Source organism: Pseudopodoces humilis, chromosome 15 (assembly GCF_049639895.1).
Source record: "Pseudopodoces humilis isolate 2021_Gansu_Grassland_sample_001 chromosome 15, ASM4963989v1, whole genome shotgun sequence".
NCBI classification, from domain to species: Eukaryota; Metazoa; Chordata; class Aves; order Passeriformes; family Paridae; genus Pseudopodoces; species Pseudopodoces humilis.
The window spans coordinates 15,999,364-16,020,448 of NC_142214.1; the positions used below are offsets into that span (position 1 = coordinate 15,999,364).

The window sequence follows — 21,085 nt, forward strand, 5'->3', positions numbered from 1 at the left end:
GTTTTGTTTTGTTCTTTGGTGCTCTTTACTTAAGTGTAGGTATTAGATTAGGCATCATAACCATCCTTCTCCTCTTAAAACTTATTTTTACAAGACATTAGAGATACTAACAAAAACTTTTGACAAGCCTAAAATTAGTGTCCATAGCAAAACTTTTAAAAAAAGAGTGTGAGTGAATATTTCAACATTTATTATGTACAAACATAAATTAGATTCATCATGATGCCTGGGCTTGGAACCACAAAGTCACAGACCCCTTTCTCTTCCACATGCCCTGAGTTAAAGGCATCAGTGTTCATTAACTGCTGAGTAAAACTTCAAGGAGCTGTTTAGAAAGAAAGCAAACCAGGCTTGCCTTTTCAAAGGAAAAACCGGGGTTCTGAGCTCCATCTCACACCAGACCACCAAAGAAAGAAGCCCAGCATCTATCTGAACTCCTGAAGGAAAGCCCCGGGGGACTGAGAACAAAATAGAAAATAATGAGAAAGTCAGGGAATATGCACTGTTTGTGTAACCTGTGAAGAGTAGGAGTATAAGAGTCATGTTCTGAGAAACCAAGCCTTAGAGTAAATCCAATTCTTGTTTTAAATTCTCTTCATTGGAGCAGAGTTAGTGTACTATATCAGATGATAACTTCTCCAGGAATCAGATATATGAAATAAAGGACAGGTGAAATTTTCTACCTGCCCTGTGCTCAGCCAGCTCAGACTGAAGCTCCAGGTTATGCTCGCAAGCACCCACATCCTGCTGCTAAAAGAGCACTCGAGGGCATGGCCTGAAGCTGTGTCAGGGGATGTTTAGGTTGGATATGAGGAGCAGGTTCTGCCCCCAGATGGTGGCTGGGCACTGAACACAGGCTCCCCAGGGCAGTGGTCACAGCAGCAGCCTGACAAAGCTCAAGAATTTGGACAATGCTCCGAGACACACATGGTGGAATTCCTGGGGCTGTCCTGTGCAGGCCCAGCAGTTGGACTTTGATCATCCTTACGGATTCCTTCCAGCTCAGGATATGATATTCTATTCTACTCTATTCTCTTCTAACAGCAGAGTATTCAAAGTATGTACCTTGAAAAGGAGGATAATAATACAGGGTTGCCACTCATTAGCAGCCATCTCTGAGAGCATAAAAGGAATAAAAAGCAATGACCTATGGAGAGGAGAGACAGATATTATCAGAGGTGCCACCAAATGGCCTGACTGACAGGAAGGTAACTTCCAGAGCAAGTTCAGGTCCATCTTTAGGACCAAAAGAGATTACAGCTGAGTCTGAAAGCCCATAAAAATGACTCGTTGCTATGGCTATAAAAAGGAAAGAGCTCGCTTTCCTCAAAAGCATACTTGAACAAGAGGACAAGCTACCATGATTACAAGCAATACAGAAATACAAAGGTTTAGATTTTAAAAATGGTTTTCAGTGTCTAAATCAGACACCTTTCTCCAGCTCACACTGCTCCAGTAAAATCAGTAATTTTGGGCTCCTCTGAAGAGGAGTAACAGGAGAGCTACAACATTCATTTTAGGACAGAACTCATCATCTCTTGTCTACCATTCTTCATTAGCTAATTTCAAAGTGGTTTACAGAAAAAGGTCCACATCAACAAGATACACCAATGGTTTGGAGAAAGAAGGGACATGTCTGTCACAAGGATATAAAACACGGGGAATTTCAAGAATACAGGTCTGCCTACTTTAGTAATTTTTTACTTGCGTGTGCCTGGCAAATCTGATTTTTAGTTTTAGTGCACAAATGTCCTTTGTCTCTTCTGGGATTTTGCTTTCAGCTGCAATCCTTAATTTCATGAGATGATTGTAGAGGTATACATGGATAAGAAGTTATCACAGTAATTTCCAAATATTCCAAGCTGTTTGCACGAGGAGAAAATCAAGCCACAGCAGCTTTTCACACAGAGCAAAGCCGCAGCAGTTTAGTGCTTATGTACAGCCACAGGTATCTATGGTAACAGCAAATTCTATCACATTGCCACAGTACTCATGCTTGTTCCTTCCTTGCCTTTTATGTGATACACTGGCTGGGACTGAAGAGTCCCACGAGAGCATCCAGTCAACACCTCTCCCAAATGACAATCAAAATGGAGTATCCTATCATGCAGCATGTTTTCCAGAGCTCAGTACTGAGGCAGGGAACACCTGCCCTTACACCTTCTGAAAGGATTTCCAAATGTTAGAATGCCTTCTGGTGAGTAACTCTTTTTTTATTGACTCTTTTTCAACATATAGTTTTTACCTCCTCTAACCTGACTTTTCCTCTCTGTTGAAGGTATTTCCCTTGGCTCTGCCTTTATCTGTGCGTATACCCACGCCTACCAACACCAGAAATGCCTCTGTCTCAAAGTAATCACAACTCCTCTTAACCCCCATATCTCCCTCAGTACTTTTCTGATGCTGAATGAAATTGCTATTCCAGATCCTTGCTATCACAGACAGCTGTGGTTTCTGCTTCTTCCTTCCAGGACTCTGCACTGACACATTATTATAGCTGTCATTTCTGCTGCTTCATCATGTCACACAGTCATGCCTATTTGTCAGTCCTTTATTACCCTTACATCTCCCAGAGCTTTACTAGCCTTCCCCATCTCAGCTCCGATTTATTTATCTTGGATTACAAGCCCTAAATTCATTAGCTTGTCCTTTCATGGATTGAATCTCAAAGGAGTTCTTTTGGCTGCATTTGGAATGTCTCTAGATACCTTTGAATTTTTTTTTCCTTGGCATTTAGAGAGTCATCTAATTTACTACAATCTGCCACTTTTGATACAGCACTGTTTGTTCACTCTTTTAGATCAAGGGACATACCAGCATCAGGGAAAAAAAAAAAAAATTCTTGGAACTCCCTTCAAATCACCTTACAAGTGAACAGAACATCCTCTTTTCCACACAGCTCAAGCTGCTGAAGCATTTTATGGATATTAAACTAGAGGAGGCCACAGCCAGTGCTAGCTACAGGTATGCTCACAGACTCCACAGCAGCTGTCCAGAAATCCTCCCAGAGAATTCAGACATATGATTTTGCATTTAATTGCCCTGATCCAGAAGATGAGTAACAGAAAAACAGAGTAAAAAAAGTGTAAGCTCAGGGCTGAAAACAACTCTGTACTGAATACATTTCAATTTCAGTTATCAAAGCAAGGTCCTGTAAGTCACAAGATGGTATTTTCTTAAATATTCAGGAGCAGAAATAAGTCATTAACTCTGTACATATTAATGATGTTTAGAATGCCTTAGGAATAATTGAGGAATTCTCCAGGGCTTGCCATTTAACCAGTTATGAGTTACTGCAGTGGGACACACACCCCACGAGATGGTGTTCCACGTGCAGTAGCTCTTACGTGCTGTGCATTTTGAAAAGACTCTCCAGGAGATGGGAAAAAACATGTCTTTTCAGAGATAACTGAAAAAAATCCAAGATGAAAATATCTTGCAACTCTAAACAATATATAAATTAAAACCGAAGCCAAGAAACCGTCCAAGATAACTGACAGAACAGAACACTTCTTTCTGAGTATTAGAATGACAAGATAATAAATTATTTTCAGTGATAGACCAAGGCAGGAGCAAACACACACAAAAATCATAAAATAATCTAAGAAAACTGACAGCGGCTCAAAAATACTTAAAAAATATTAATTGTTCACCTGGTCAGAATGAGGATTAACAGATTATGAAACTGCATCTGAATGTTGCTAACCTGCAAATTCAGATCCCCCTAGCTACTCCAGAAACCACCAGATTTGTGCAAACTAAATGTGAAAGAATTTTTATGTTCTCTCCTCAAAACTGGAGAAAAGACTAAAAACAAAATTTCACAACTGGTGACAAACCAGGTAAGAGCTAAACACCTCGGTCAGCAGACAAGGTACCAGGAATAGAAGAATGCATGGTTCACCTTCCATCTTTTACAAGAACAAGTGCCAAAAAGCCATTTTCCCCAGATTTTCTAAAAAATATTTTGGATTTTAGTTCTACTGAATAGTAAGCTATTCTTTTAATCATAATCCCAAATGACAGGCACTACATAGTGCTGGTGTTTACTTCATTTCTCCTCATTACTGGCCATCTTAAAATCATTACCCTTTCCTCAGTATTATTTACACAGCTCATTATTTCCCCACCAATCAGAGCAGAGTCACAATTCTTCAAAAGCTTGTTTAACTAATAGGTGAAAATGTTATTTACTGACTCATTGTACCAAGCTTGGCAGACTGTAAACCAGAGCAGGCACAGGTCTCAGCCTATTTTGCCTAAGCGTGCTTGACACCGACAATAAGGAGCAAAATAGCATTTCAATAAAAATAGATATGAAAATGCAACTGCCATGGCTTTCATGAGTTTGGAGAGTCCAAGCTGTCAAGTGGCAGTAGGGTGTAAGGCAACAAACATCTAGAAAAATCAAGCTTCTGCCTACCCAGTTCATTTGCTGCTCAAGTACTTCCACTGCAGCACACTGCATAAGTGGGACATTAAGTCAGGGGAAAAAAAAACATGACAAAGAGCAGTCAGAAGAGCAGCAAAGAGAACAAGCTGTTATTTCACTACTGATTTTTTTATTCAGCTTTTCTTCCAAGGAAGTCTAAAAGTAACATTTATCTCTGTAAAGTCACACTGCTGTTCTGTGAAGATATTCCAAAAACCCTGCAGTGTCCCGGAATTTGGCAAAAAAAATGCAAAAAAACCAAACCAAACCAAAATTCTCACCAACAGTTTGGAAATATGGCCTTGCTCTCATTGTGTATTCAGCAATGTTCTCTTCCACACATTCAACCTAGCCCATATGATCTGTGTCTTCAAAAATTTCATAAAATTCAGGATTAGATGGTTCTATAATTGTGGGCACCAGCCATTTCCAGGGATCACAGCCTGATCTGTCATTTCTGGAATGGCATGTACCACCTCCATGAACAGCTCTTTTATAGATAGATAGATAGCTAGCTAGATATAGATATAGATATACAAATATTAGCTAGCTAGCTAGCTAGCTAGCTAGCTAGAAAGAAATATAAAAAAAAATAAAATTATATATATATATATATATATATATATATATATATATATATATATATATATATAAAACAGCTAGGATAAGACTTCCTTACATCCTGGAGGAAACACAATGACAGTGTTTCTTCACTCAGTTTTAGCCAAACATTTGAAACCCTTGGCTGGGACTTTAACTGAACCCCTTCTGAAAGTGAAGTGAGAGAGGCAGGGGTAAAGCTGCACACAAACACCCAGGCACAGCCTTTGTCTGATAAGGTGTCAAGTACCTGCCCAATGCTGGCAAATTGGTGGAAAGCAGCTTGGTGAGCTGCAAGGGTTTCAGTCCTGGAGTTTAAAAGCATATGTAAAGCCACAAGATTGCATTTTCTGCATTTCAGATCAGCCAGAAAAGCAAACAGAATCTTCTTATGCACTCTCAATACCTCATTTACTCAACAACGTGAACTCTACACTCAACCCTAAACACTGCATGTAGTGCACAGCCATTAAACACTAAAGAGAGCACATAGCACACTCTGGAAAATCTGTGGTCTTCTAAATTAACATATGACATGGCAAGCCATTTATTGAACTATTTGAAAACTTGGTTCAAAGCATACAGACATGGTGGAAAATTCCTACACAGCTTGCCATCCAAAAGCACGCTCCCTTCTATGATTTCTGATAACCTAATGTGCCTGGCAACAGATCATTCCCAGGCAGAACACTCACACACCGTATTTATTGTGCCCAGAAACACAAGAAATCATTTTCAGTCATGGGGAGCATTTAATTCCAGGGTCATTTCAGGGTCAAGAAGGAATTTCTGGAGAATGACCAAACTGGCTAAGAGACAGGATTGAGAAAGAACATAATTTTCTATCTAAGGAAGACACAAATCAGAACAGAAATTTTCCAATGTGGCAAGATGATCTAGTTCTTAGATGTCAAAATTAATTAGTCAAATTAAAAGCCTTTTAGTCCTGCTGAGGGCTAACCTGTGAATGGAAAGCATTTGGCTGAAGGTAAGAGTATATCAAATAAAGTGAGTGGAGTCTTGAATATCCAGGAGATCAGGTCTATCCTTAAGGAATTCTCCAGGGATAGATTTAAAGGGAACACTGGATACATACTGGCCTAATAAATACATACTTGTATAAGGGTGGTAAAATATACCTCACATATTTAAATGAAAATATATATGCATATTGATGGATGTATATTTTTAAAATCCACAAAAGATTTTGCTTGGATATTTTAGTTCACTATCAATTTCAATATCATCCTTTACTTATAGTGGATCCAAAACACAAAACATTTAAACCAAGTGGTGTTTAACTATTCAGCTCTTACATTCCCCCAGTGGCAGCAGTATATAACAGATTTTTGCGATTACAGACTTAATAAATCATATTTTATATCAGTGCTACATTGCAAACCCTCATTGGATTTATTGATTTGTTCTTTTTTCCTTAGGTCAAGTTAAAACTTTCTTGTGCAGATGAATATAGATTCAGAGCTAAAAAATGACTTGAAGCACATTCAATTTGAGGTTTCTTTCTCCATACTGAGTTGTAGGTTATGCTACCTCATGGCAAAAATTGAGAGGCCAAAATCCATCTTAGATAATTAAAAAAATTCAACTGTGAAATGAAACTATCAGCATGCCACCTTTTAACTAACAAGATTAGAGCTACAAAAGCTGTGAGCTTATACAGGTCTCACCAGTGTAAGTCCCTGTGGAACTGAAAGCTTTATAAAGGATTTCAATACAAACCCACAATATTTGAGCATGCCTGAAATACACAGAAGCAAGTTATTTTATTTTATTGAGGCATCATAGCAGGAGACACCACCAGACGGTCCAATATGAGGAAAAACAAACAAAGACTTGTGGGAACAAGGATTTTAAAGGCTGTCGTTGCATCTGCAGCACACTCCTGTAACCTCGTTTTGTGCCCTTACTCCTGCTCAGTGGGTTCAGTGATACAGTGAAATAAAATGCACAAAACAGGGTTTTTCCATACCCCACTTGGGCCAAACAGAATCTGCTCAGCTCTTGTACACAAAAAGCATTATGGAAATAAGCACTGAATCACTTTTTCAATTACCACTGGTGCCCTAGCCAGGCTTCTCATCTTACTCATGAGAATCCTTCTGCACAAGGGCTCACTGAATCCATCTCAAAATTCTGAAAATTGCATTTTCATCTTTGATTTAAAAAAGTAAACTCTAATCCTTCAGTCCTGTGGATACATTAGAAGATTTCCATTTCTAAAAATCTTTAGCTTTCAAAGCACCTTTTTAATGATAGAGATTCTGGAGCTCCTGCAGAGTCTGAACTAAGTAGAGAAGGGTGCTACTCTGAGTCTAACAAGAGGCTGTGGGCCCTTGGCTTGCTTGGTCCAGAAGGAAGAATGAGTCCTGACGGGATATGGGCTCACTGCACTTGCAACACTGCCAGCTAGAGGAGATCCACTGCCAAAAAGTTGTAATTTGGGCATAGTTCAACACATGCAGCCCTCAGCACTCACTCCTGTAGTGGACTGTATCCTGTAGTGTATCCTGTAGTGGGATAAACAGTCCCAGTGTAATCCTAATGGGTCAGAATTTCCTCTCTGGGACCCCACTGCACTGCTGCAGTTCTCAAAACTATCTCAGGTGCTCTGAGGTTTAATGCACAGATGTGAGAAGCCCCCTAATACAAACCTTGAGGCAGAAAGTAGTGGAGCTAAAAGATCAGCACCTAGAAATGACTACTGAAGGAAAACCAAAACTGGGATCACACAGAAAATCTTTACCATCTCATAGAAAATCCCTGTTACAAAGGGCTTGTAGCTCTCCACGTTGCCCTTCCAGCCCTTCCTGTAGAAGGGCAGTAGAGTTGCTTACTTCCAGTCAAGGGGCACCTTCCTGGCTAGCCAGCACTGCTGGTGAGGGATGGGCAGGGCTCAGAGAGCTCTTCCAGCAGTGGATCCCACCCAGCCCTATCCAAGCGGTGCAGTATGTCACTGACCCCTCAGACCACGGGGGATCCATTCTGCTCCCCATCTCGGGGGCTGGACACCCACAGGACAACTAATAAAGACTGAGGCAAAGAGGGTATTAAGTACCTCAGCTTTTTCCTCATCCTTTGCCACTTTTCCTCTTGCATCCAGTAAAGATGGAGATTGTCCACAGCCCTCATTTTGTCACTGATGTAATTCCAGAAACAGGTTCTAGTTGGGTTTTGGCCCTTCTAATTTTCTCCCTTCATGAACTCATTACTCAGTGCAGTCCCCTGATTTGCACAGCTCTTCCTCCAAAAGTCATAAATTCTCTTTTTATCCTGAGTTCCACGGTTTTGCTGCTCCACAGTGGCTCTCACACCCTCCTTTTGCTGCCCATGCTGTGTGCACTGGGGCAGGTGCACTTCAGTTGGGCTACAGATCCTGCCACCTTCTGGGGGAAGAAGACATAAGCCCTTTGTGACCATTTTCAGGTGGATCTGTGGGATTTAAGACAACAGTAACCTCTGCACTTTTGCTGCCACATGGATCTGCACCCCCTACCTCCAGAAAGAGCAGACCAAATAACCCTGCTAGCACATTATTCCTCAGTGTTGCTGTGCCCAGCACCCTCTCCACACATCCTCTGGCAAGCCTGAACATTATGGCAGGAAGCAAAAAACCCACTGAATCAAGGGGAAAGCAGGGCCTCCCCCATGCAGTCACACTCTTTACAAATCCCCATAAAAAATATGATTTTCCAAGCAAGCAGCATCTCTTCTCCAGAAGAATTTGAAACACAACATCTCTTACAACACAGAGAAACAATTACCGTGGTTAATTAAACAATCCATAATAAAAAAATTACATGTTCTGACATGCACAAGGAAAGAGTGAGCGCTCAATACCACATCTGGTGATAAAGAATAAACAGTTTGCACATTCTGTAATTTTAATCTTGGAATTCAGAGCAGTCGATGAACACACTTCGGGGCAAAAGTAACTGGTTACCTTCACAGGGAAGCAGGAAAGCAAAGTGCTGAAGTCTGCTAGACCAGTCAAGCACCAGCCAGCAAAAATACCACACACAAGTGGGAGCTGCCCTGAAAATTAGAAGTTTAGTTTTGCTGAAGAAAAAAAAAAGTATCCTCAATAATTTAGATGCCGTCTGATACACATGAACTCTAATTCTAGGTTGCTAAGTCAAAGCTATTAAAAAACAGGGTTTCTTGAAGCTATTTAGTGACTTACATGGTTCTAATTTCAGCCCAAGCTGGCAAGGTGAACTGGGGGAAAAAAGCAAAGAAAATAGCCATGCATCCATGTGATATTATTTTTGCTAAATAAAAATTAGTTCCCACACATCAAGTCAGATTCTGAAGTGCCACACTCATTTTTTGCTCCTAGCAACTGTCACATAGATCTGGTCCAGACACAGAGCAGTATTTTTGTAAGCATTTCTACAAAAATACTCTTTTGTCTGTTCTAGTTCAGAATTGCATTAATATGAAGAAAAATAAGATTTCTCAGAGACATCCACCTATGAAAATGTGAAATTTCATTGAAAACATGCCAGTGATGGCAAATTTTGTACAGCTTCACTCAGCTCCAATAATTGGGCACTAACAAGAATATTTGCTTTTCTTTCTTAAGAAGATTTCATGTCTTCAAAAGCGACTGAAGACCCAAGGTCTTGAGCACAACCCTTTCCAGGCTTTGTCCTGTACAAGCAGCTCAGTAGGACATACTTTTGCACCCTTTACATTTATATCCCCCAGCCTTTACTTTTACCATGTATAATATTCTGAAATCACACTTCTAATCAGAAATTTCCCAATTCCCCTCATTCTCCAGCCCACCCCCTCAAACAATCCAAAATAGAAAGATTGGGAGAGGAAGAAATGAAGCCAAAAGCAAACCTTCTCAGGCACAAATTTTGGCTGTAGTTCTTACCATCCTCAAAGGCCACAGCCACCCAAGGATGGCACAACAGCTCTGAAGCTTCTTTCTCTGTGCACACCCATCAACCCTCAGCAGCATCAGGAATCTTTGGCCAGCAGGTCAAAGAAGAGGCCAGGAAAGAAGAGTAAATCATGTGTCTAAAGCACAAGCATAATCTCATCCTCAGACATGAGATGATGATATGAAGTGCCCAGCTTCACCTTAATGGTATGAATCACACATTTGGCCCTCAGACAAAGTTCTTGTCTTTCTTTGCTGCTCAATGTGAAAGAACTTCCACTGAGAAATCTGCACAGCAAGGTCGTGCTTCTCTGAAATCTTTCACATGTTCCTAGTAAACACTGAGACACTCTACTGAGCTAACACACATAACCTTTGTGAGGGAAATAATGCAGCACAGCTAAGAGACTTAGAAATTCCTGATGTTTCTCCCCAGATGGAACAGTAAGAAGAAGATTTCTCAGAGGAACTCAATATCACAACAGAGTCACGTGAACCAGGGCAATACTAGTTCTGGAGCTTTACATTAACACTAAACTGCCCTAAAAGCAGATGGTGTTCCAAAAAAGCTGGAAATGTCATGATCTGTGAACTTATATAATAAGTGGGTTAAAAGAACGCATGGCCAAGTCTTTCCAAGATCAGTGATGGTGGGAGAATAAATTAGCAGTGACATTTCAAAGGTCACGCTTAAATGACTCGAGAGCCTTCACTCCATTTACAAAAATGACATTAGCAAAGAGACACAGGAATCAGAACCACCTGCAGTAAGAAAACCACGGATGTGACACATTTTGGCAGCCCCAGATGAGCTTTAAGAGGGCAAATGTCGGGTAACAGCAGCACCATAGTGACAGAGTGCAATGGGAGCTGCTCGATCCCCTGGGCTGGTGTTATTGCCTGAGCACGGTGGTTTGGTTATCTTCACATGGTGAAATGTGACTCTGCTACCCTGTTCAAGACATGAACAAGTCTAATGTAGGCTTAATTTGCCATAGACATACTTCTATCTCTATCCTGTGAAAATGTTCTCTCATGCTGTCAGTGCTAGGACCTGGCAACACAATCTCTTCCCATGAACAAATCAGGCTGTGATGAGCTAAGTAAATTCCAACCAAAATGCAGGACACATGCCTGTGTGAAAGCCTTTTCTCAAAGGCTAAGAATGGGTATCTGGAATGGAAAGCAAGTCGGGAACACAGGAAGGGAGAGAAAAGAGAAAGAAATAGGGAGCGATAGCATTTCACTGTAGGAGATGCAACAGAGATGGGACTGAATGAGCCTACACCACACGCTGAACGTGCTACAGCTCCACAGCAAATACCAAAATATGTGACAGACACAAAGGATACAGCATGTTCCCCTCAACTGCATGGTATTTTGGTGGCAGTCAAAAAAAGAATAAAAATTAAAAACTCACTTCTTCCATAGACTAGACTTGTAATAGAAGTCAGGTCCTTAGGTTTGTCAGAGTTCAAAGTGTTGGCACCCCTGAGCCACGGCAGTGCTCTCCAGAGAAACAGGGAGCACATTACCAGCCTGCCATCATCGTGCTGGTTCTTCCATGGCTGCCTTTTCCCAGCACACAGCACTGGAGAGCTGCACACTGAACTGGCAGTGCTGGTTATGAATGGTAAGGAGGGATGCCTGGTCAGGAGCTGCCTGCAGCCACACAGCTGGACAAACTGCCCTCAGGACAGACCCCATGCACAGCCAACAAACCAGCCCTTGAGACAACCCTCATATTCCCAAAAAACAGCTCTTGCCTCTAAAATATGTTTAGAGATGGCAAACTCACCACCTCTCCAAGGGCTGGAATTCCCTTAGATGAGGGTTTTTTGGTGGTTTCTAACTCCTGGCCACCCTGAACATTTCATTTGGAGAACCAGGTTGATTTCCAGATTACCAAAAGGAGATAGAAGTGGGGCTGGAACTTCCAGCAGTCCCTGTTCCCAAGGATGCCTCTAGAGGCTTTTCCTACACTAACCCTGGGGAAATCCACATGGACAGGGCTGCTGGACAGACTGGCCTTACCCTGAACAGCTATTACGTTGTTCCTCTCTCCCAAAATACCTGCTGGAATTTAAGCATAATTCTCTTGGCTCTTTGTAATCCTAGCTTGCATCTACAGATGTCAATATATTCCCTCCTACCCTCTTCTCCCCAGAATGATGCATATGCACAAGCCCTTACTTTTTTTTCCTCCCTCAAATTTCCACCTCTTTCCTTCTATCAAAGTACTTCTGGTCTTCTCACCACCTCCAGCACAGAACAGCACTACATTTTTAGCATGCAGTATTTAACCTCACTATTTGTGCCTTTCTTTTTGTTTGGTCTATTACATCTAGGGAGAAAACATTTCCATTAATGGACATGGTGGCAATTCAGAGTCAGAAAATGTTAGATTTTGCAGCTACCTCAGTTGGAGCCTTCTGACCACAATCCCACAGACAGCTTTGCTCAAGAGTAGTCCGAGCACTGCTTTGGCTCAGGCCAGGCCAGACCTGGCCACAGGGCAGCTGCTGCAGAAATCCCAGGCACTCCCAGAGCCCCGCCAGGGGAGGAACAAGCAGTAACAGAAGAGAGGTAAAACCAACAGTGGCTGCCAGGATTTCAGCCTCCCTGAGCTTCAGGAGGCTGCTGGACAGGACAGGCAGATAAATATCCTCCTTTAACACCTCACTCACAGCTCCAAAGCTTTACGGAAAGCACAGGGCACTACACTGGTTGTGAGCAGCCCTTCTAAGGCAGTACTCCTATACCCTGTGGGCATTCTTCCCTTGCAGAGGCTGGCAGTTCCTGTCAGCAGGAGACTGGACAGCATTCTCCAGGAGCACAGGAGGGAGGGAAAGGTGAGGAGTGCTGAGCTTGACCTGTCCCCTCTGCACTCTGCCCATGCACACACCCATGACAGGCAGGGAGGCAAACAGAGAAATGGCCTGGGAGGGATAATGACAGAGCACATCCACACTCCAGTCACTGCTGGGATGCTCAACAGCAAAGGAAAACAAAAATAATCTATATTCAAGACATATGTTTCCTCATATCTATAAATTCTGTAGTAAATCTGACATAGAAGAACCAAACCAATTGAGCAGTTCAGCAAATATTGTGCAGATGTCTCAAAACCACCCCCAGCAATTTATACTACAGTGAATGCTTCTTTACTCTTGTGTTTTCTGCACTTTTTCATACAGACCTTGAGTGCTGTGTTTCTAGCAATATACACTGATTTTAGAATCTTCTGCATATGGAAAGTACCAAGATAATGGGCACTTTTGAAATATGTCAAAGGAATGAGGTAAGATGCTGACTGGTTAGTGCAATCCTTGAAAATTCAAGTATTCCTTCAAAGCCATAGATGAAATTACTAAATAATACAATTATTGCATTAAGATAAAAACATTAAATATTATATTTATTTAGGGCAGAAGCTCCAACAACACCAGAGTTGTTGGACAAAGTATGAATTACAAGTGGTTACAGTCCTTGCAGGGCATTTCCTCTCCTCCCCATTTTCTGCTATAAACTGTTAGAACATATTTGCTGCCCATTCCCACACACAGACATGATGGTCCCATCATGCTGCCAGTGTCCAGACAAACAGGTGAGCTGCTGGGGATGCACAGGCACGCCAGGTCCAGCTCTTGCCGCTCATTTCTCAAGTTAACAGCAATGTTCTCACTCTTTCTAATGAAGGCAGGACTAGAAATTACTGTGTCATCTTCAAAATTTGAAAAGTGCCTGACTGAAGTTCAATTATGATAAACTCTGCTCTAATCCTGCTAAAGTTTTGATATGAACTTTAAAGGAAAAGGAGTTAAATTCTTACTCATGGCACTACTGACCATCTGCTTAAAGGCAGCACCTCATTCAGTTATTTTAATTTTTATTTTGCAAATAAAAATCATTCTCCATGCATATTCTAATCACACTACTTCTAAATTCCCTGGACAGGGTATGGACAGCAGCAGCAAGGGAAATTTAAACAAGAAAATAATTTTCACAGCGGCTGTGAGAAGTCGGAATAGCTGTACCATGATGAAAACGTGTTGGAATGAATTCATTGCCATCTGTCTTTATTTTGCTAACCAGCTCAATCAGACACCACAAATATACTCAAACATGAGAAAAATATTTAAATTATTTGTGTTCTGTCCTTTTTTAACATGTAACTTTCGGTGTCAGTGTTTTTGTCAATTTGAATGCTCATCAATAGCAGTGAATTCATTTGCGCACAGCCTTTGGGAGTATACCTATGCAACTTCAAATCCACGTTATCAGCATAATGCAAAAAAGCCCACAGAGAAAGTTAGAATATTACAATTTTAAAGTTGTTCAAGGAAGCATGACAAAAAAAATACAAAAGAAACTTTGTTCCTCATTGTCAGAGTAATTAAAAAGCCCTACAGCTTTCCTAATTGATGGATAGGGAAAAGCTCAAAACAAAAACATCTTGTAGCTCTACCACAACATTTCTCATGCAAAGCATAATCCTATAGAGTCAGAAGGAAATTATGGAGAAAGGGGACAAGAGAGGAAAGAAAATGGACTGTAAGAAAAATACAGAAAATAATGACAAACTATCTGAAAACATTTAACAAGAATTAAACAAATTAAGAGAGCTCTGCCCCCATAGTGCTGTAGGAATGTGCCCTGGAAGCCACCTTCTCCCTGAACCCTGTCCCTCAGCATTCACAAGCAGCCCAGTCTCTCCTAATCCACAAGGGCAGGAAAGGGGCCAGCAAGGACTGCTTTGAGGAGAGACAACATTGCCCAGAGACACTCCTGGGGAGATGAGAATTTCTAGACAAGGTCAGTCAGCTGCAGCAGCTGCCCAGAGACAGCTCATTTCTTTCCACCCTTCATACTGAAAGGCAGCCTGAACCCTTCCAGCCTGCAGTCCATGGAAGCAGAACTAGAGCCAGGGCCATTCCCCTGTGCACATCCTGGCCTCATCCTGGATCTGCAGGTGTTCCATTTGCTGCAGACAGAACTCAGCAGCAGAGCATGGCTTTGCAGCACCTTAGGTAGGAGTTACTGCTCAGGAAGTGGTGCAGAATGAAGGTTTACAGCACACGGGTGGACTTGATGATCTGAAGGCAGTTTTCCACCCTAAATGCTTCTATGATTCTCTGTCTACTCCAGAGCTTGGCTCTGCCAAAAAAAGAGGTCCAGCATTATAAAGGTGAAAAGAATCCTCTCCTCCAGCACACCACCCCACTGCTCTTCTCTCAAACCAACAGGGCAGGGACCAGCACCACACAAGCATCAAACTCTTCTTACACACACCCACCTTCCTCTGCTCAGTGCTCCCGATCCAGCTGATCTCCAGCAAGAGAAAACTATTAGAAGAATGCAGAATGAAGAACTCCCAACACCAGTGCACACTCACAAACCAGTCAGGTTTAAGCAGCCCCTGCTGCAGAGGGTGTGCTGGCAGCAGCAGAGCAGCCAGGGCACAGGCAGAAAGTGAGACCCTGCTGCTGTGGCTGAGCTGTGCCTGCCCCAGCAGCTGCCCGGGAGCCAGGGCACAGGGCAGCACGTCTCACTCCCTGGCAAAAGTGATTTATGCAGAAAAAGGTGCTTGGTAGCTCAGATTCCTGCTCCACGTCCAGTTTTAGGCAAGGGGACCAGAACATGTGGAAGGCAGGGATTTGCGGTGCTGTTCTTTGCTGGTTATTTAGGGCAACAGGCAAAGTTTCAAGTTCTCTCTGTATTACAGGCTTCAGTCCCCATCACTCATTCCCCTCCACCAGTCCTGCACATGTGAAAGGCTCCTGCTCCCAAAAACAAGAGTCGAGCAAGGCTGTTGACAGCAAGAAACAAATTTCATACTGTACCCAGTAGACCTGCAAGTGTGTTAGCAGCGGAAAAATCAGCACTTCACTGAGGTTCAAGACTTCTACAGTGGAAACACATAAAGGAACACTCTGCTGAATCTTTACATTTCTCTTTTTTTAGCCTTTTTTTCCCCGAGTTTGTATTTTTCCACCACATGCAGACAATACTAAATTTGGAATTTCTCAGCTGTGCACAGCAGTAAAAACATGCAGTCCTTTAATGCTGCCTCTTATGAAATCTCTCTTTCTGGCACAACATCTTTCTTGCTAGAACAGACTAGAGATACAGAGAATTCCTCAGTGCAACCTAGAGACTAAATTTATTTTATGTAAATAAACATTTTGAAATAACTTGGACTAGCAGCTGGTGCTGCCATCAGGCACCCCAGAGTACAACCACCACAGCCAGGCTGAACACGAGCAGCCAAACCCCAGCACAGAGCAAGAGAAAGAGGAGCCAAGGAAATCAGGACCTCAGCACCTGCCTGGGACACCAGCAACACTGGACAGAGAGCAGAGAGCTTCCCTAAATCAGATGGAGAAGAATGTCAGCATTGCTTCTGAGACCCCAAAAAACAAAGCACAAGCCACATGGGGCCACTTGGAGGAGAACAAAGATCACAAATATGCCGTTTCTGAAAGGAAAGATCAAAAGATCGTCATGAAAAGGAACTGGGAAAGCAAACCAAGGAAGGAGAAAAAGAAAAAACTATCAAAAAAAACCCATACCTAAACCAGAAAGGAATATCAGAAAGAGCTTTCTTCACTGAAAACTCACTGTAAGCTCAGAGGCTGATAAATGGACATTTGGGAGGTAATTTGTTTCCATCCCTTTTGCAGTTTAGCACTGATGCTCTAAACTATTCCATTCACTGCTTCAGATGCAAAGCTCATTTACCATCAGAGGACCAAACAGCACGGACTGTCAGGTGAAGGATGTTTGAGTCTGCGAAGCTGAGCACAGTCTAGGTGGAGGAGATTCTGAATAATGCAGTTTGAGAATCATCCAGGTCCGTAATTTTTCATCTAAATCCTCCATCAGGGAATAAGTCTTTCAGCATCCTTTCCTTCACAGAAAACTCATTTAATTCCAAACAGTGGAGACAAAATAAAACATCTCCCATTTGAAGAAACCAAAGGTCAAAGGAAGTTTCAATCTTTGGATTAAAAATAATAATAGGTAACTCTAGCCCCTCAATTGATTTAATTATAAAGAGGTAATTAAAATGTGCTCTACTCAAAGAGTGACAAAGAAAGCTTGCAAACTGAATACCCAGACAACTGCATGCCTGAAAGCTGAGCACATGGCATGAATAATGGGATGGCTGAGAGCTGTTCCAATTTGCCATTTTTCTTTGTCCAGATAGGGGTTTGATGGAAACTACAAATGCAGAGAGGATATTTGATAAGGGAGTATTCATTATGAAAAGATGGCTTAAGATGCAGATGTTGAAGACTGGAATATGCCTCAATCCTCTTACAGAGGTGATTCCCACAGCCCTTGTGCCCTGAACAGTCTGTCACAAACTATTTTTGCTGTTACAATATTTCTAGATTAGCTCTTAAAAAAAAGAGTTTTCCTGAAATGTGAAAAAATCCAAGAATGCCCACAAAGCATGTGAGAAGCAGACTGCTGCAGATAGCTTATGGTGTATATAGATGAGAGGCAAACACAAGCAGAAGTTATCTGCAATAAAATATTCAGTAACCAGGCCATTATCAGGCACTTTCATCATGATAACAGCCTCCCAACTGAGACTGGGGTATTAATATTGGTAGGTTGATACCTTCTCCTAATAACTTTGGCCTAAAAACATAAGCAGCTTTTACATTTTTAATTACGACTGGATTTTATTCTGAGGCTATAATCCTTTTCCAGCAATTGGATTAATGAAAATAGTGATTTATAGGGAGGAATGAAAAATAATCCAGTGAGAGCAAAACTACCCTGGCAGAGGAGAGTCCCAGCCTTCAAGGAGTCCTTCCCTAAAGTGGGACACAGGGCGAGGTCAGAGGAGCTCCATCAGCTCCCACCAGCCACAACCAACACCTGAGATTTGGGGGGTTACATCCCAGCTCCTCTTGGAAAAATACCTGGAAGCAAAGCACAGCTTTGGTACTCTCTGCACTGGGTACACTTTTATTTTAAACATCAGAAACTAATTTTCATCATCTCATGTCAGGTCTTTATTTGTATTCATGTAGGCTCAGGACAGGCAATGAGATGAGGATGCTGAGATGATATTCCCACAGTGCAGCTCCCCCAAGAGAGCTGTTTGTTGGCACATCCTCAGTGTCTCTGAAAATGTGTCCCATGCCACCACACACCCCTCCTTTTAAAATTTTATCTCAGCAGAATGAAAAGAGCACAGCAGTTCCTGTTCTGTAGTGCTTCAGCTCCTGAGAGCAGATTTTGGCCTACAGATTCAGGCTATATCCAGTTGAGAATGAACTTTCATTTTTTGCAGTCTCCACAAGTAATTTTAGGTGCAATATTATTCCCTGCAATAATTTTCACTTTTAAATATCTAATTCCTTGTATTTTAGCACTTACTAGGGATAACTGCTATACACACAAATGTTCAGTTTGTCTAAATCACCTAGAAAAAAACCCCCACCATTCAAAAGTGTTAATTCATGGCAGAGAAAACATGGACCGTGGCTCTGTGTTTGCTAATGTAGATGAGTGAGTAGAACTGCCTGAAAACAAGAGAAACATTAAAAAACTTCTCATGGAATAACATTGTAAAAAGCTAGGATACAAATGACAGGGTTTGGGGATTTTTTTTATTTAAAACAAACCAAAAGATTTGGTTTTGTTTTGCTCTTTTGGTTTTTGAAAGAAACTAACCAAACAAAAATAAAAACAAAACAACGAATAACAACAACAAAAAAGCCCAAACTTAAATGTTGATACAAGATTTGCACATTTTCTTGTTAGATGAGAAACAGAGGTTTTTTCCCCAAACTCTCAGTGAGAGTACAAAGCACAGAATGTGCAAAAAAATGAAACACCACAAAAAAGCACCAGTAGAATACACGTACCCAAAGTGAATCACCTTGCTATTAGGAGCCAAAATTAGATCCCTGCTATTATTTAAGTCCTGCAAAAAGATTTCTTTTGTGGAGATCTGGAAAACTGCAATGACCCTGTAAGGTCTAATGCCTTATTTTCCTGTGTCTGCAACACAATTTTTGGACCCCATGTCATACAGAAGAACAGCATACATGCACACCAAGTAAGCTTTAAAATCCTATGACAAAAAAAAACAAAAAAAAAATTAAAAATATAAAAAAAAAAATGAAATTCAGACCATAACCAGGCCCACAGCATGTCTTGCAGGTATTTTTTCTATTCTCAGGCGGCCATTGAGCTCCATTATGTCCACATTGCATGCGCTGTGTATGTGGCAAATACACACAGCATGTACAATGAGGACACCATAAAGCCAGGGTGGAGAGGTCACGAGTTGCTTCAGAGAGGAAAATCAGCCTCTGGTGGCCCAAGCCCTGCAGCAGCACTGGGAAAAGTTCTCTGCTGGAAAAAGAGGTGATGCAGCCAACTGGAATGCCCAAGAGTCAATTGTAGAAAGGAAGAAACTACTTCAGAGCTAGTGAGTTAAAGAAAAGGGAGTACATCAAAAGGCACTGTAAGAAGAAAGTGTACGGGAAATAATCTAAGTTTAATTGCAATTATCAATATTTCAGTGTAATGGCACTGCAGTGTTCCTGGAAGCCAATAGATTTATCAGTGCTTTAGCAGAAGTTTCAGAAACGGCTGCATTTGCACTTTTCTTTTTCAGCACTTGTACTATACCTGGATCTTTAAAAACACATTATTAACAACTGCTAGGAACACTGCAAAATAGGAAAAAAAATTCCTAATCCCCTCAACCATAAGTATTTTGAAAGCTTTTGAAAAGCAGCACTAAAAGTATACTTTCAGAACTCAGAGCTTCAGGCAAATAAGTTCATAACAAATAAAACTTTATTAAAGTCCACAGATGTTTTTAATGGATATTGCAACTAGGTATTTATAAAATCACAGCAGAAAAGATGGTCTGGAGACGTATTAGCAATCTCTGACAAAAGATCAAACTACAACAGATACATTATTAAAGTCTAAAATAAGAAAGATCAGGAAAAATAAGATTAAAAGTAAAGCAATACCACAACACATTTCCTTCTTCCATCTCTCACTTTGTCACTGACAACACAAGAAAGATGAGATTTTTCCACATGCCCTGAGAGCTCACAGAATTGTTCTTCATGGCATTAGGGTAATAGCAGGGTGTTTTCCAAATGAAATTATCCCAATAAATATTTTCCAGAAATTTCTTCCCATTAACACATCATAGGAAGTGTTCTTTTTTTATCCTAATGGAGAGTTATTTCATACAGAAAGCAATATAGAATTCTTGACCTCACAATATTTTCAAACCCGGCCTCAGTACTCTCCTCAAATATTAGGTGGAAACCAAATAATTCATTGGAGTCTTTGCTAACATTACATTCTTGCTATTTTCTTGCCCTTCAAAAAACTCCTTTTGCATAAAATGTTTTGTTTCATCTGTCATTACGCAGAAATAAATAAATATAAGCATCTTTGTTTCACAAAAAGGGAACGTAAGGTAGAGAATTGAGGGTTTTTTTACCATTCTTCACAACCTTTTAAAATATTCTTCAAGACAGCTTTAAGCATAGTCAGCAGCCTAAATATATGTTCACATATCTGACTTGCCATACAGTACCACAGCACAGCTATTCTCATACTCTTCAGTATAAAATAAACTGTTTCTCTCAGTCAAGCCTTACTCTTGAGAATCAAGGATATCCCTTTACCTGAAACAAGGTCAAAACCTCATGAGAGAAGACAGAACCTTAGCTGTTATGCAAACACAATTTTTTCAATATTTGGTTTAATTCAGGTTTTCTAATAACTGGGAGATTTCTAACTCACTGCACTCCTATGTTGCTATGGCAGCATAAGATATATAGCAGTTCCTATGAATGCAGTCAGTTTCCAAAATGCAATTCTTCTTTCCAGGTATTAATTCATAGAATGATAAATAAAGTCTGATTAAAATTCTTCCTTTCACACCAAACACTTCCTTTCTTTCTTGACCTAAAGAAACTGCTTGGCCATTGTCAAAATAAAGTTCACTGGAGTTTGAACCAATCTCAAACATACTGTGAGCTCAGCAAAACTGTTCCCTTCGCTGATATCCTTCACCAGCTCAGTGAACCATGCTTGTTCCTGGCTCAGAGGCTGGGGGTGCATTAAATGAAAAACCCAAA

At 41.1% G+C, this 21,085-nt stretch overlaps 1 protein-coding gene across 4 annotated transcripts in view; it reads right to left on the reverse strand.

Moving 5' to 3' along the window:
• HTR2C (5-hydroxytryptamine receptor 2C) overlaps positions 1–21,085 on the reverse strand; it is a 216,570-nt gene that overhangs the window by 118,129 nt on the left and 77,356 nt on the right. The window contains exon 1 of one of the 4 annotated variants that reach the window (XM_088062778.1): positions 15,241–15,347. The exons of the other annotated variants lie outside the window; for them this stretch is intronic. The gene's annotated coding sequence lies outside the window, so the exon portion shown is untranslated. Of the gene's footprint in view, positions 1–15,240; positions 15,348–21,085 lie in introns of those variants that run through there. 4 annotated transcript variants of the gene reach the window in all.